The 16396-nt window shown below is 34.8% G+C and overlaps 2 long non-coding RNA genes across 3 annotated transcripts; both read right to left on the bottom strand.

The window, feature by feature from the left end:
- Positions 1 to 12: 12 nt before the first annotated feature.
- On the bottom strand, positions 13 to 16220 carry LOC108360596 (uncharacterized). 2 transcript variants are annotated; one of them, XR_001847143.1, is made up of 2 exons: positions 16189 to 16220; positions 13 to 118 (listed from the first exon to the last, which is right to left on the bottom strand). It is a non-coding gene; the product is annotated as an uncharacterized LOC108360596 (long non-coding RNA). The 2 variants fall into 2 exon arrangements; XR_001847144.1 differs by lacking the exon at positions 16189 to 16220 and adding an exon at positions 179 to 205.
- Positions 14502 to 16061, bottom strand: LOC108360595 (uncharacterized). Its single transcript, XR_001847142.1, has 2 exons — positions 16022 to 16061; positions 14502 to 15962 (listed from the first exon to the last, which is right to left on the bottom strand). It is a non-coding gene; the product is annotated as an uncharacterized LOC108360595 (long non-coding RNA).
- Positions 16221 to 16396: the final 176 nt, after the last annotated feature.

Raw genomic sequence — 16396 nt, 5'->3', positions numbered from 1 at the left:
TGCACTTACTTTCCCAAATTCCATCCTGCTTATCGGCATAATTTTCCAAATATGCCTGCTACTTCATTACTAATTACTCAATTTTCCAACTGCGCCTTCTTTGTTGGCTCGACATATCCTAAAAAGACATAAATTTACATTAAACAATAGAAATCGCAAAAATTAGCAAATAAAATACTCGCTTTGTTTTGATTTGTTGTCAAATTTCTGAGAAATGTGAATTCACCACGATGAGATACAAAAGGAACAAGGACCAGGGATGTAATTTTAAGTAAACTATTATTCAGGGGCAAGGCGCAGAGCGTTCGGGAAGCAATATTAATTTGTATCAAATATAACATTAAACGGTGGTTCTAATACATTTTTTGATTTTATTAACCAGAGTACATACATAATATGGTATTTCTTTCAAAAATTAATGTACTATATGAACTTTTTTTTCAAATATTTCTTAAGTTTCTTTCATGAGTGCTGAAAAGCAACCATGCGTGTAAGAAATTGTGTGCTACCTAAAATTTCATCTCTGGAAACTTTATCCCCATAAAGGACTTCACCACAGTTTTTTTACTGGATATACTGAGGTACAAACGCCTTTTGAGCCTTAATCAATAATATTTAAACGGCTTTCCCAATGCACGCCTATTACTTAGTTTGTTCTCTCATTCGTAATTCACACTCCTATTGCCCTTGGAATTACGTAATTCCCCACACTAAATTTTGAGAGCGAATTACTTAATTTCGTGGTAATTCAGATCCAATTACCAAGCGAATTACGAACAAATCGATGTCGTCTCAAATTTTTATGGGACATTTGTCGAAACCAGTTCACAAATCAAAACTGGCACTTCTTATAAGTACGAAAAACAATTACTTACATTTTGCATAAATTTTGTAGTGAAGAAAAAAAAACAAAACACGTAGATAGAGATAGAGAACTGTAAAATCGAATTAAGAATGTGCGCTTGGGAAAGGAGTAATTCGCAATGGTAATTGGAGGATCGAGCAAATCAATTCCCGGTGTCGAAGGTAAGCCGTATTACCCTTTACAACACTGAAAGACTAGCTAACGACGGGCCTTCACAGGGAAAATTATTGCCTACCATTTGTCATTTTATTTGCCAGATATGTATAAGTTTTATCAGTGGCAATATTTTTGTGTGGGAATTTTTTATCTTGATAAAAGCATTTGTAAGATGGCTTAAAACAAGTATGTTCGTTGCATTGGAGCGCAAATAAGCTTAGAATAAAAATAATTTTCCGGGAAATTTGCCACTTATTCTTATTACTGTAAACGAGTGATTCTTGTATATATGTATTAGGGTGATCCAAAATAACTAACCTAGCGAATTTATAGTCTTAAAATGACCTATTTACTGAGTAGGAAATTCTCCCATTTGAAAACATTTTTATTTCAATTTTAAAAGTTGTCGGTCGGCATTTGAAATTTTCTGTGTAAATAACATGTAAAAAAAAATTGTTTTCATTAAAAATGTTACAACTTTTGAACCGTTAAGAAAAGTTATAAAAAAGGTATAAAGGTTTTTCTAGGCATATTCTTGTAGAGTATTAATTCTCTAAAAAATTACCCTGAACTTGGCTATCTTAGAGGCGCTTTAAAGTATTAAATATGTTGCTGAACGAGGTATAGCGTTAATACAAAATTCTAATCGAACTTTGGCGAAAGACGAAGAACGAAAGCAATTTCTTTTGCAAGTAACACAATTACAATTAAATAATTTAAAAAGTAATTTTTAAGCAAAAAACACAACCGACTTCAATTCTCATATAAAAATTTAGGAGTACCGTCAATTTTTTCATGAACCAATCATCGGATCTAAACCAAATTAGTATGGGACCACATGTGAGACACGCAACATGCAACGCAGTGTACTACTAACTTGTTTGACTTATGTTTAGAGAAACTTTGAATTGTTAATTTATTCCTTACTTATGTGTTAAAATAAATATAAAAAATGTTTTGTCTTTTCAACGTGGGGAATTTGTCTTCCTGGAATGTTAAAAAATTCTGGTCACTTTACTTAAAATGATTTACACTATTAGCTTTGTCCGGTCGACTAATCATATGTCAAAATATATAATAACAAACAAGCGCGAAGAAGATATTTAACATGAACAGGAAAACTAATAATTAAAATACAGTAATTATAAACAAAAATTTTTATACAAACAACAATACATGAAGTGCTGAACAGTAAGACGAAGAAATGTTTGTATGTCATCTCAGCAGAGCAATAGGGGTATTCTTGCACGATGCACGGATTGTACGAAATGCAAAAATACTATTCCAAATTTCGAAGAGTACGAGAGCATCCCATTGCAAAGTGGTAGCGTGCATGGGCAGCGTTGCCAGGTTGACGTTTGTAACGTCATTTGGACGTTTTTTGTATCCTGTTGACGTTTGGACGTTTTTTGTGTAAAAGATTACGTTTTTTAATTTCCCAGTAATTTTTCTCTGTTACTAAATCTTATAAGTAGAACTGGTTTTGAATTATTTTCTTAATAAATCTTTACAAGCTTTGTGTTTTGCAGCAGCTGCTTCAAAAGATATTTATTCCTTGGACACAGATGATTAAAATATGATGCAAACCAAGTGTACGCGCATTTTTTTGGATTCTTGGACAAAGGCTGGTTGTGTAAACACTTGAGGTTACGAGACTAATTGTAATGTTTGCAATTGCACATTAAAAGCCAAATCAGGAAGAGCTGATCTATTGCAACACGCACGCTCGCAAAAGCATCAAAAAAGCTGTATTAGCATAAAAAGTCAGAAAAAAGTAGGCGACTTTTTTAAGACTTCATTGAAAATGTAATGAACGCAAAAAAGGCTGCAATATTGCTATGCTCCTTCTTAGCAGAACGTAGTTTAGCATTTTCGACAACCCACCCCCTAACTAAATGTGTACAAGAAAAAAAATTATTAAAAATCAACGCGATTATGTAGCCCCTTTAAACTTGCACATTATTGTCCTGAAATTTAATGGGCTATCAAACTGCATACTCAAAAAAAAATTAAAAAAAATCTGAATAAAAAGGTGAAAATATAGCTGAAACTTTGCAGATTTTTGATAATTTTTGCACAAAGTTTCAAATATTAAGTTTCAAATATAATGGATTTATATTTTGTTTGTTATATAATGAGTTTGCCTTTTATGGAAAAATAATAAACATTAAATAAACAAAAGAAAAACAGCCAAAATCGATCAAAATGTTGATGACTTAATCAGCTGATCACAAGTGTATGTATAAAATCATTTTTATATTAACGATCTCAAACCAGTTTACAATGAATTCAAAATGTACTCCGTCTAAATGACATTTTAGCACACCTTACGTACATATGTATCTTTGTATACAATAAAAGTTTAATAAGAACAATTTTTTGTACATTTATTTGACAAAGCCGTTTTTGGGTAGGAAATGACGTTTTTTCAGACCAATAGGGACGTTTTCTCATGCCGAAGACCTGGCAACACTGTGCATGGGTAGCAAGCACGGTGCAGCGAACAAAGGTGGCGCCGTCAGTGGTACCGCTACTTTGGTTTTGCCGATTTTGACAGTTGTGGTAACTTGTAAATAAACCTTTGTTTACAAATCAGCTAAAGAGAAATTTGAATTATAAGTGAAAAATCAGTTTAAATTGTGTTAATTTGCAATTTGCGAGTGATTTTTTAGTTGAAGACTGCTTAAAAACTAGTTCAATGAAGTGCTGTGTGTTATATTGCGACAGCCGTCAAGATGCAAGAAGCGTAGATGCAAGTGTAGCGCTGAGACGAATCGCTGCATTTTGTGTACATAGGGCACGGCAAAGCCGTTCCCGAAATGTTTCTCTATTATTATATTAACAGCATTTCCTCACAAGGATTTTGTTTCTGCTCCACGCAGCTTCCATTAGCAAGTTAACTAATCAATCCCGCAGAGATGCTGCTGCAGTTTTCTGCAGCAGCCTTAATTGCAAAGCAATGGAGTGCACTAAAACGTTTGCTGAAGCAGCCGCAATTGTAAAGCAATGGAGTGCCCTAAAATGTTCACTATTCTCTAATAGATTAGGTGAAAAATGCAATATTTTCACATTTAGCAAAATTAAAACACGTTTTTCGCTGTAAAGTGAACTGCTTTGGCAGTTTCAACTCGTTCTTCTTTTCGCTCTATTCTTTGTTTACTTGTGGTACACAAATATCAACGCCCAGGACGGCGCAATCTTGTATTCTATCATTCTTGGGTAGCAAGCAGCGAAATCATGTATCAAATACAATAACAAGAGACAGAAAAAAAAATATGAAGCGAGCGAGATGAGAGGTTGAGAGAAATATGTAGCAATTCCAACAAAAAAACAACTAGCACAGTGTCGCATTTATCTTGCTATGCTATTTTGCAAAATATATACATGGGTTTCGACGTTGTATATTTTGCAGCGATAGGAAATGCCGTTTCCCATGTATTTTGTTGTTGTGTGTTTGCAAGTTATGCAATCCATGCAATCCGTGCTACGTTCAATGGCTTTGCAAGATTTGGAGAATACCTCTAATGTTGTTGTCCGAAGAAATCTTGGCAGGGGACGGACGATGAGTTTAACATGAACACACGATCACGCGACACTTACACTGTAGGTTTGTTGTTATGCGTTAGAACTAAATTGCGATAAACGTGAGCGCAATTGTCGGTGTCGGTTTTATAGTTCATCCTTTTGTGATTAGGGGTGTTCATAATATGTAGCATCTCTAAAACATAGCGTTTATTATAGATTTTCTCTTGTTGCAAGATTGCTACTTTATTAAAGTCGGGATAATGTCCCGTATCCTGGCAATGAGATGACAATGCTGTCTTATTGCCCGCCGAATTGTTCCTCAACTTAATGTTTGATTTGTGAGCGGAAATCCTTGTCTTTAATTTCGATTTTGTTTTCCCCACATAAACCACATCGCATACGTGGAACGCGTCGCCACTGCATGATATTCTATAAATTACATCAGACTTCTCATTTATTGGAATTTTATGTTTGGTATTAGAGTAAATTTGTTTCAGCGTATTGTCATAAGTAAACGCTATGCGGAAATTGTCCTTGTCATATATTTTTGAGTATTTAATTCTCTCAGATAATCCTGGTACATATGTTGCCGATTTATACATTTTGTTGTTCCCGTCACTGTTTGATTTCTCTTTACCGGTCTGGACCTAGTAGCCATGGGTAATAGCGCAATTTTTTTTGGCGCTATCTCAATAACGCCAGCACCACCTGTGGTGTCAGCGTACTAACTCAGCGCAACAGCGCAGTGTACTGAATTAAACACGGCGCCATCTGAGTGTCACCACAGTACCCATCGTCATACAGTGTAGTGCACCATACAGTGGTGTCATATCTATTATTTCTATAATTTTCGGCGCTGAGCAACGCTTGTATCGCCACCCGAATTTAATTGCTAGGAATGTTGTAAATGCCACGATATTCTCATCATTCTTGAGCAAAAGCTTTAAATTTGCGTTCTCAACGCTCAAAAGCAAAACCAAAGTACGTGTAAATTTTCAAAGAGTTAAGGCGAATTGTGTAAGTGTTTCATGTGTTGCTTGGTGTTAATGGCGCTTTCCATATACTGGTGTTGGCGCAGCAACTCCGGCTACGGTGTTAACGCAATTGCGCTGCGCAGCGCAGTGTTACCCATGCTTAGGACATAGCAGTCGCGGATAAGCTTATTAATTAAGCAATGTGGAAATTCATTTTTCCGCAGGATATCTTTGATAGTGGCTTTGTGTTTTTCTTATGATAATTTCGTCACTTATCGTGGGAACTCTTGCTATAAAATTTTTGGCGGTATTCCGAATTATTTTCTTCTCATGTTTCGAGTTAAAGTTAATGAGCCTCCCTGATGCTGTAGGTTTCTTATACCAGTCAACTGTTAATGTGATATTTTTCCTTATTATTGGGGTGTCCATTTTTATATTTCTAATGAAAATTTTATTTTCTTGTAATTGTTTAGTGTGTTAAGCATCTTGTCAATATTTTCTGTTGTAGCAATTGCAAAGATGGCGTCGACATATTTAGTTAGTAATCGGGGTTTGCTTTCGGCGTCATTTTCAAATTTGATTAATAATTCCTCCATAACTATGTCTGCGATAACCGGTGAAGAGGGGGAACCCATAGGCATTCCTGACTTTTGCTCGTAAATCTTGTCGTTATATTTTAAATAGCGATTCTCTTTAATACAAAATTTCAATATGGTTAAGAAAAGGTCTTTGGTTAGAGTTGTATGTTCTTGTATTGAACTCCACTTGGAATCTATTATCTCTATGGCTAAATCCACGGGTATGCTTGGAAAAAGCGAGACGACATCAAACGACACAAGACTTTCATCGTCTTAAATATATGTTTTTCCAATCTTTTCTTTAAAACTCGACTGTGTCTTTCACATTAAACTTGGAGGACATTGTTACATTTTTGAGCACGCGGACAACATATTTACATAGGTTATAGGACAGAGAACTGATGGACGAACATATAGGATTTAGTGGGATTCCTTCTTTGTGTATTTTGGGCAGACCGTAAATTCTGGGGGGATTAGCCGTTTTGCACGTTAGGTTATTCCTTTCTTTTAAATCAATCACTTTGTTTGTGTGAATTTTCACTACAGTTTCGTTATTTTTAGCTTGTAATTTATTCGAGGGATCACGTTTCAAAACCCTGTATGTCGAAATGCCATTGACTATTTTCTGCATCTTTATATCGTATTCAGATTTTTCCATCATTACAGTTATGTTTACTTTGTCCGCATTGAGAATTAAAAGTTGGTCATTGTTTTTCAGGAGCGTCTTAGTAGAATGTAGGGTATCACGAATAAATCTATCTCTAATGGTGATTGTCATTTTATTAAGGTGGTCTCCTATTAATGTCGTCAGATTATTTCTTTCTATTTCCTGATTATCTTTATCTTTAATCGTCTGTATGCAGCTTTCCCCATCTGCAATAATTTAAAAAAGGGGAAAATCTTTCTTGGTCATTGGTGAGGCAAATTTAGGTCCTAAGGATAAGAGCCATTGAACGTCATTTGGAATTTGTGAAGTTGTTGTGTTTTGAAACCATTATGGTACAGCCCTAATGTTAAGTAGTTGTTTTTGTTTGTCCCTTGGCTTTTCATACTTTTTGGTTTGACTTTTCTTAATATTTGTTGTGAGAGTGTTGATTATTTTGTTTTCACTTTCGAAAAACGCATTTGAATCGCGCATACTTAGTTGTTGTTTAATCTGAGCTTTTAGTGTGTTTAGCTCTTTCTTCTTTCGTCGAAGTATTTCGGGTTTTATGTTGATAAGTAGATTCACTAATTTACTTTGGACTTTCTGGACATATGCAGACACTGAGTTGTTGATATTTGATTACATCTTGTTGCTGGTGTTGTTGCTAATGATGTAGGCAAAATTTTTAGTGGCATCGTTGATAAAATCGGGTTTTAAGCCGCTTCTTCTGTACTTTTCCAAGAATTTGGTAGATTCTGCTGTTTTTGTGATTTGCTGTGTGATATTTTGGTAGCGTTTGATGTGTTTCCTGGTCTTGATGTTATAGTTGTTTTTTATGTTAGTGTAAACATTTGACTAATTTTTATATTCTTGGTGTGTGAAAAATCAAACAGTGACGGGAACAACAAAATGTATAAATCGGTAACATATGTACCAGGATTATCTGAGAGAATTAAATACTCAAAAATATATGACAAGGACAATTTCCGCATAGCGTTTACTTATGACAATACGCTGAAACAAATTTACTCAAATACCAAACATAAAATTCCAATAAATGAGAAGTCTGATGTAATTTATAGAATACCATGCAGTGGCGACGCGTCCCACGTATGCGATATGGTATATGTGGGGACAACAAAATCGAAATTAAAGACAAGGATTTCCGCTCACAAATCAAACATTAAGTTGAGCAATAATTCGGCGGACAATAAGACAGCCTTGTCATCTCATTGCCAGGATACGGGACATTATCCCGACTTTAATAAAGTAGCAATCTTGCAACAAGAGAAAATCTATAATAAACGCTATGTTTTAGAGATGCTACATATTATGAACACCCCTAATCACAAAAGGATGAACTATAAAGGCCGGTCCACATAGGACTTTCGCGTTGGCTTTGGCGTTGGCGTTGGTTTGACAGAACGCACGTTAAAAGAATGATTGCTACAATGAACGCTTGGCAGCGAATGCTTGGGTGACTAAATTAACATACTAACGACAGATAAATTAATATTTAATATCAATAATTGCATTAAAAACGATATTTCTTGCCTGCACTTGATTAAAAAGGGAAAATATTTCACACAATTTTATTTATTTGCAACAGCTGACGAGCAACGCACGCGAAAAGATGAGAGTTGGCCATCTTTTTGCTTTGTGTTGGCGTGAGCGTTGCCGAATTTTGGCTATGTGGACGGCTGCACTTGAATTCATGTATTCATAGTCAGCTGTTGAAGCGACGCCAACGCCAACGCAACGCCAAAGTTTTATGTGGACGAGCCTTAAAACCGACACCGACAGTTGCGCTCACGTTTATCGCAATTTAGTTCTAACGCACAGCTACAAACCTACAGTGTAGGTGTCGTGTGCTCGTGTGTTCATGTTAAACTCATCGTCCGTCTGCTGCCAAGATTTCTTCGTACAACAACATTGCTCTGCTGAGAAGACATACAAACATTTCTTCGTCTTACTGTTTAGCACTTCATGTATTGTTGTTTGTATAAAAATTTTTGTTTACAATTACTGTATTTTAATTCTTAGTTTTCCTGTTTATGTTTAATATCTTCTTCGTGCTTGTTTGTTATTATATATTTTAACATATGATTAGTCGACCGGACAAAGTTAATAGTGTAAGTCGTTTTAATGCACTTGTGCATATGTATGTTTTTGTTGGTTTATATTGTGAGGATGTACAAATATTGTTTTCCTTTTTTAGTCCTGAAGATGCCTTCAGACTGAAGGCGAAATATCGACCAAAATAAAACTAAAAAGTAAATAAAGCAGAAAAACATTTAATGTTTTATTTAACATACGGCCTATAGCTCAAAAATAAATTATTAAATTATACTAACCGGCCAATAAGCAACACAATCAGGAAAAAGTTTGTTTCTAAAAATCTGATCTATATTTTGTGAATCTTGAACTATACTGATACATCTAAATATGTAGTTGTTATTGAATGATTTATTTTATTCTCATTTTGTACTTATTTTTTAGATTTTCTAATATTGGGTGCGTTCAGAAATGCATCAAGCCAAAGCATCAGAGTCTTTTATATCTAAATTATAATTGATGGAAATGTCTTATTTGCGCAACTAAGTTCCAATCCGGCTTTTAACCGTGGTTGCGCATAGTTGTCATTTCCATCAATTAGAGTTTAGAAATAAAAGAGACTGATGCTTTGGCTTGATGCATTTCTGAACGCGCCCATTAATATGTTTTGTTTTTGTAAACTTGAAGTGCGTTGATTTTTTATTATATGTATAATTTTCTGGTATTTTGATTTTTTTATGGGAACAAATAGAAATTGGTTTTTTCGAATGTAAGATAAAAAATACGATTACTCCAAAGAAATAATTTTCTGCAAAAATTAATGAAATAGAGGAAGGACTTTGTAAGTTATCACACATAAACTTTCATGATAGTTTTTTGTACATTTTTTGTTACTTTTACGCACGAAAATATGTAAATGTATGTACATACACATACTTGTTTATGTATGTATATATATGTACATATCCATATATGCGTATATATTTATTAACTATCTACTGTGTGGGTTTCTTGGGCTACACGCGTGAGAGTTTACGGGCAGAAGCATATGTATGAATCTTCCGTTGTACATAAGCGGGGGATACATATACGTTTCCATAAACAGGCAGAGTGCAGCAATGTATTAAGATTCAGGACATAATAGGACAGCTCATAAATGCTGCGATGTACAGACCTTAGATGCACAAGTGTTAATGTACGTGTAAAAAACTCTACGATAAACGAGAAACTTAATTTCTTCCTGTTTCGCATGTATGTGCACTCGCGAAAACAGTAGCAGGTATTGAATTGCTAGCAAATAGAATGTATGCCTTTTTTCACACAAAGTGGGTAATCTTCTACAAAGTGGTTAGTATTTTACAAATTTGTATACCCAAGTTTCCTCCAAGAAATGAACTTCAGTCTAGTTTACAAGCACGACAACGGAATACAAAAGATTTTTTTTAGCGCAGTATTAGACAAAGTTACGGATTTCCCTAATTAAAGGTTCTTTATGCCCTGTATGCAGCTCTCAAAGTATGAAATGTTAAATACATACATACATTTCGTCACCTGAAATGCAAAAAGGCTTAACAACATCGTAAATGAAATGGAAAAAGTCGTGACTAATATATTAATTTGTGGGGAGTTGTAATTCGATGAAATCCATCATATGAATCATAAAGTGAATTTTGAATTTTTAATTAGTTATGACTTTTTGCATATGTACTTACAGGCAATTTTTTCACACAAAGTGGAAATTCTACAAACATACAAACTTTCATACACACATAAATAATCTATCCTCCAGACGAGCGCTCGCGGTCGTTCAAAAACTCAATCTTTACAAAACGAGTAACTGATTGAGTTTCACAAAAAACGCTCGCAACCAACGATCGATCGCGAAAGATCGAACAAACGACGCTTGCAGCGAAAGCTTCTCTCTCGTAATTTTAACGAACATTGATATTGCTCGTAAAGGTGAAATTAGTCAAGAACGCAGAACTTATTCTTAAACGCTGTCTGTATACGCAGAATTTTGTCGATTACTGGAGCCCGCAGTGAATACGCAGAAAGCAGCTGTTTACTTCAGTGTTGCTTACTACAGTGTTACCACCCATCCATGCCTTTTCGTAAACTTACCTTTTCAACAACAACTTTTCGTGCTATAATAGATCGTAGCTAAATATAAAGTACTTATTTTTCGAGAAAAAACCTTATTCGATAGTAAATTTCAAATATTTTAAACGTATTTTTAATAGGAACTTATATTTTTTCACCATTTGCAAAACTTACGAACTGGCAACCATCTATAGAAGGAAGAAATCAGCTGACACGGAAGAATATAAATTCCACAGATTTCTGCGCTACGGGCTACAACTACAGCAAAATTCTGCGTTGTTGAATTTTCATTTACATGGCGATCTGGTAAGATAGATCGTGTCAGCTGACTCGGGTTTACGTACCAGTGCGTTTACGTTCTTCACTATTTCAGCTTAAGAGTTCGTAAATGCTTTTGTTCGCAGCACAACTTTCTCAATCGCGTAAAATTGCAAACACTCAATTTTTGGCCGCGATTGGTTGTGAGAAAGATCGTTCTCCGCACTCTGATTTAAAATCAGGTAAAACTTGACATTTAAGAACTATTTAAAATAACGATTAAACCAAAAGATAAATAACAAAACATATTGTATGCTTTTATTGAGGATTCTAGTATTAAAAAAAAATACATATTTCCTTATAATTGCAAAATTTACTCAGTGTACCTACTTTATTAAACAAAAATGCCACATCAACCTGCTTCGTCTAATGTTTGCATGCAACTAAATAAAATTTATTGTTCTTCTACCTTTTCTGTTGACGTTGTATACGTGTATAGCCCAAAACACAATAACACAGTGGCAGTGGCAGCGGCAGTTTTTCAAAATCAGCTGTTTTATTTTTTAAGTGTGGTGTCCAATGAAGCGACTCACAATCTCAGTATATCCAGTAAACAAACTTNCAATGACATGAGATAGCAAAGACCAAAGAATTGAATGACCTTTCTCCTCCGATTATAGGGCTCCCTGAGGGTAATTAAGAAGTGAAATATACCCTGGGATTCAGTAATTCAGCCTCATCTCAAGTCACTAAATTTGAGATTAACAATTAGTGACTATTTTTGTGACTTGAGACGATTTGGGTATTCAGAAGGAGAGAGTCACGAAAAAGTTCACCAAAAATGTGTGGTGAAAGCAAACACAGACAATCAACTGATAGTGTTTATGTATGCATTTCGCCCGCGCCGCTCAAAGAGTCGCAATGGCCGAGTGGTCAAAGCATTAGGCTGGCAGCCGAGAGGGTCCGGGTTCAAGTCCTCCTCGGCCGTAGAGGATTTTGTATTTTTTTTTTAATTAGTACCTTTTTATTTTTTTATTAGTTTTATTTTTTTTTTAAATTTTTAGATTTTAATGTTTTAAAAACAAACAAAAAATACATTTTTTTCAATACATTTGTATGATATTAAAGCATTTTAGTTTATTTCCTAATGAAATTGTTGTTAAACAAATTTCCTCTCTTCATTTTCGCTTTTTTTAATAAAATTGAAAGATATTATCTTTTCCTCCATATTTTTACTTTTGTGACCTGCTCTTAGCCAGCTGACAAATTAGTGACTTATTTTTGAGACTATAGACGTGAGACAGCGTACTGAATACCAAATAGTCTCAAAATCCAAGTTCACCACCAAAAGTCACTATTAGTGACTAGAGACCGCTTACTGAATGCCAGGGTTATTCACATGGAATTGGAGATAGGGTTGATAGATTTATTTTAAATAAATTGTGAATCTGCGAAAATATCTTTTCAGCAGATGAATATACTTTTTAACCTTTTTTCCGAAAATTTACATACAGGCTCGAAAATATGCGAGTAACATTACGTTTGTATAGTAACTTCTCCAGTAAAACATTGCAGCGAGAGCGTAAAAGCAAAATAGAGCGTAAAATTGAGAAGAAGAGAAAACTAGCAGAATAGGTTATTGAACACAAAACTAGCAAAAACTTGCAAGAGAACAGTTGTTGCACTGCTTTGACAATCTGCTGTAAACATTTTACTATTTATAAATCAGTTTTAAACTCTTTGCTTTACACACAAGCACTTACACTGTCCAGTACATCATTAATATTATGATTTCCACTCATTTTACTTTTGTTTGTGCCAAGGCGATTCAATATAAGGTGATAGCAGGAGTACAAAAACAAAAATTTACATGTATTTTGTTTTTGCTTTGGCGGCATAAACTGTCAAAACCTGTAAGTGTGTGTAGAAATTCAAACAAAATTTTTCAATTTGATATCAGAAGCCGTGCGGCGAAACACATACACAAAATCAACTGAGCTAGTAACACCACTTTTTATATATTCTTTTGACATTTATTCTTCTTCTTCTTCTGCTAGCTAATTTCTGCTAGTAAAAATTTCACTAGCAAGAATTTGCAGCTCTCTCGTGTTGTTACGCTCTCGATTCAGTGCTCTCTTGCGAATTTTTTGGGTTATCATACACTTTTCCAGTAAAGTTTGCAGGTTCCAGTACAAATTAGTACTGACTATTGGTAACTATACAAACCTATTCAAATATCGTCGCCTGGATGGAAAATTGCCGGAAGCGTCATTTTGACAATTTGTGGTTTTTGGATATCTTCTTTAGTTTCCGACTAATTGACTAAAATTTTTTCGCTTATTTGGTACAAATTGCGTTAATATTGCTGTCGTACTAAACTAATCAAGATCTTTCAAATAGAGTTATCTGTTCTTCTTTAGTTTCCGACATATTCAGCTTTATCATGAGTTTCATTTTCTAGAACCGGGTCACTTTTCGTTTGCGTGTGTTCACTACAGGTGGGTGAAAAAATTGTTGGCGAAATTTTGTTCGGGCGAAACTCACGATTAGGCTGATTAGTAAAAAGTATGGTTAATTTATAAAAATTGTTATCACATTTTGGCGTATATCACTAAAACTGACTGCAAATTTTTTGACAAATGTCGTATACGACAAAATTTTATTAAACTCATAAATGGTTGACACTAAACTAAAAAAATAAGATAATTTAAGAATTTCATGAACTAGTACATAGCATTCTCCGACACTTTGGAGAAAATCTGTAGTCGTGTTTCTGAGAAATTGCATTCCAAACTTCAATCGTGAGTTACCGAAAGTAACTTGTGACAATCTTTTATCCATACATAAATTATAATTGTCATTATTTTCGCAGTTGGAGTATATGCCAGACGAGTAACAGGTATATACATACAAGGATACCTAAATTAGCGCGTTGAACTTGTATATTTATCTCTCTCCAACGCATTAATTCTATATACGTAGGTACCAACGCCTGACAAAGTTATGTCTAAATTTAATAATGGCTCTATGACAAAATATTCATGGAATGTATTCGTAGATTTTTATTTACTTCATTTCATACATTAGCATTGATGTTTTGTTTTTCATACATTAGTATTGATGTTTTTTACTAAATACCAGGAATAAATATTTAATAAAAAACTATTTCATTTAAGCCTAACCAACTTTTAGTTGCTCGGAGCTAATTTTGGAACGCTTAACGAAATATTTTCATAGACAATAAATGCAACCCTGGGTGCATCATTAACGAGCAATTTCGCAGCTCTTCAAACATTTTCCACATTATGCTTTTAGGGCTAGTAGTTTCCGACCCCATTTGCTCGTTTTTTTTCAATTCTGAATTTAGGCTAGGCTTCATGGGAACTTACTGTGGGTGCAAACAGACCACATTTTGTAAACTGAATTGTGATATTTAATTTTATTTTATTATGAAAAATGAATTTAATGTGCAATTTTTTAAGTTTACTAGATGTAAGACAACTTTTAATTTTCTTTATATATTGCATGCTTTAGTTTTAATTCTGTTTAAGTTAAGTTGTAAAGGTGAAAATAGGCCTCCTGGGCAACCGAGCACATTAAAAAAAAAATCGGTAACGCGCGTAAAAGCATACCTCACAAGTGGTGTGGAAAATGCAAGAACAAATATAAATGGAATAATTTTCGAAATTATGAAATGGTTATTGGTATTTTCCATCTCAAAGGGGGTGATTAATTTGAACGTTATTTAAGCTGCCTTTACACGGTCGATTTTTGTCGTTTAACCAAAATCTACCCGTGTAAATTGCAATTCAACCGTAAAATGTAAGCGTTTTGGCTAGTCCATATCTTAAGTAAATTTTCCAGTCGACAGAAATCGACCCGTGAAAAGGCAACTTCAGGAATTTTTTAATTTTCTTTTTTTTTTTTGCTTGGGCGTCTTTTGAAGATGTGCCAAATTATATTGTCTACTTAAATACAAAACAACAATTTCTTTAAGCCATCTTGTGCAGCAATTTGTTGATCTTATCCTCACGGCTACCGAAATCACCAACCTCAACGTAGTGATTAGCCTTCTTGCGCCAGCCTCGGGTTGATGTGTTGAGCTTGAATAGCAACAGGAAGTTGGGGGCTTTCTTGAAGTGAATCAACGCACTGAATTTCGTGCGCTTCGCGAAATTTGCGTTCGATCACAAAGCAGAGATTGGGACACGCTTGACCATTCCACGTTTGTACATCAATTCACAAACTGATTTAAGATTTGGATAACCCCATATAGGGGGTTCGGCATAAGTAGCATTAATTGGTTGCCTTGCTCAATTTGACGAACACACCGTTTTAATGTGGCGAAGACAGAACTGTAAAACTACGCACTTTTTGTGCAACTTTGTTGATACCGCGGATGCGGATCACAAAAGCCAATTTGGATTTTTCAGGCCCGTCGAATTGGCCGCATTTCTTTGCCACACAGCGTTACTCCATCTCACGGCGTCCATCACGGAGTTTTCCTGTTTGATATTTCTCAGCATGCACCAAGTTTTCACATTTACGGAGTGCAATCACAGCAGAGCGCTTTAGTTTACGTTTGATCAGGGTAGCAATTTGCTGACCTGCTCTTGCTGAGCTGCAGCTTCGGCTCGGGGACAGGAGGCAGCTTCCTGGAAGGTTGTCTGCCCTTTGCTTGCGGTTTCTTACCGGCCCATGATGGCAGTCATCTTAACTTGTTACTTAGCATGTTGAAAAGGCGAAAAAAAGTTCGCCAAATGTTTGGAGCACATCGTAAATGAGCCACTCGATTTATAACATTTCTATAAACAATTTAATTAAATACTTTTTATACATAGATATGCTGCAACCATGCACTTACTTTCCCAAATTCCATCCTGTTTATCGGCATAATTTTCCAAATATGCATGCTACTTCATTACTAATTACTAAATTTTCCAACTGCGCCTTCTTTGTTGGCTCGACATATCCTAAAAAGACAAATTTACATTAAACAATAGAAATCGCAAAAATTAGCAAATAAAATACTCGCTTTGTTTTGTTTTGTTGTCAAATTCCTGAGAAATGTGAATTCACCACGATGCGATACAGAAAGAACAAGGACCAGGGATGTAATTTTAAGTAAATCTATTATTCAGTGGCAAGGCGCAGAGCGTTCGGGGCAGCAATATTAATTTGTATCAAATATAACATTAAACAGTGGTTCTAATACATTTTTTGATATTATTAACCAGAG

This window comes from Rhagoletis zephyria, unplaced genomic scaffold, assembly GCF_001687245.7.
Source record: "Rhagoletis zephyria isolate East Lansing unplaced genomic scaffold, Rhagoletis_zephyria_1.1 Rzeph_scaffold_00592, whole genome shotgun sequence".
Classification (NCBI taxonomy): Eukaryota; Metazoa; Arthropoda; class Insecta; order Diptera; family Tephritidae; genus Rhagoletis; species Rhagoletis zephyria.
Note: the sequence above shows the minus strand (reverse complement) of the source record. Positions and strands in the feature narration are given on the sequence as shown.